Below are 1,119 nucleotides of genomic sequence, written 5' to 3' on the forward strand. Positions count from 1 at the left end.
AACCGAAGGTGCCTCCTTTCCACCGAGGAGCCTGTGCGGGATTGGCCACTGGGCCTGGGGATGTAGTGCCTTTGGGAGAGGGGGAGGCGGAGGAGATAGGAAGCCAGAGGATAGTAATCGTTTCTCTCTCTCTGCTGTCTGCTGCCCTAGTGTCTCGTGCTACAGAGGAAATAGACGACCTGAAGGAGCAGCTTGGTATGAGGACCCTCTGGCTGGGGCCGGGTTGGGCAGACGCAGGCGGGGGACGGGCGTGGGGGTCCTCGGTGCAGAAGCCGGGATGGGCTGCAGGTGCAGGCGGCCCCCCAGGGACCAACATTCCTGTGGGGAGGAGAACCCGGCAGGCCTGGCCCTGGAGCCTGCTGTGTGTGTGCGGCTCCATGTGTGCACAATCGGGAAAGTCCTGCCGCGACTGCGTGCACACTGTGCCAGCGGGAACAGGTCCCAGAGGCGTCCCTCTACTAGGACGTTTACAGATGCCTCATTGATTTTCCCTGTAACTGCTCCTTGGTATGGCTGCGAGGCGCACGCGGGCGTGGTCGTGTGTGTGTCTGTGTGTGTNCGCGCGCGCCCGTTGTTTGGTCACATCTGAATGATTCCAATGTGCCCCAAAGCTTGAGAACCAGTGGCACGTTTTGTTCCCTTGGAGGACGTGTCCATATTTCATTGAGGTGGTGGGTGAGTGAGGCAGGCCCGGGGCTCTTTGGATAGGGGCTGGAGGGGGTTTCAGGTTGCAGGGCTAGGCGGTTCCCCAGGGGGACAGGGGGATGGGCTTCTACCCCCCACCCCCCACCCCGTGTCTGGAGGGCCTGCTTATGCCTGTCTCTGTTCCAGCGGCCATGCAGTCCCTGACTGACAAGTTCCAGAGCCTTTGAAGTAAGTGTTACGCACACCATTCCTCTTCCCACAGTCGCAGCTGTTCAGCTGTTAGGCAGGCCTGGGGCTGGCCCTGGCTTGCTGCTCTTCCCTGACCCTGCTCTGTCTGACAGGTGGAGCCCAGCATCTCCATGCAAGAGGAGCAGCTGGTGCCTTTGGAGCCAGGGAGCGGTGGCCAAGCCGGTTCCCTCCTGTTGGACCTCAGCCGAGGTTTCCTCTCCCTGTTCTTTTGCCCCCTCCCCACCC

At 61.5% G+C, this 1,119-nt stretch overlaps 1 long non-coding RNA gene across 1 annotated transcript; it reads left to right on the forward strand.

Moving 5' to 3' along the window:
• Window positions 1-149: 149 nt before the first annotated feature.
• LOC117798149 lies at window positions 150-1,113 on the forward strand. Its single transcript, XR_004622845.1, has 3 exons — window positions 150-195; window positions 832-873; window positions 987-1,113. It is a non-coding gene; the product is annotated as an uncharacterized LOC117798149 (long non-coding RNA).
• Window positions 1,114-1,119: the final 6 nt, after the last annotated feature.

The sequence above is a fragment of the Ailuropoda melanoleuca genome, unplaced genomic scaffold, assembly GCF_002007445.2.
Source record: "Ailuropoda melanoleuca isolate Jingjing unplaced genomic scaffold, ASM200744v2 unplaced-scaffold26878, whole genome shotgun sequence".
In the NCBI taxonomy this organism is placed as follows: Eukaryota; Metazoa; Chordata; class Mammalia; order Carnivora; family Ursidae; genus Ailuropoda; species Ailuropoda melanoleuca.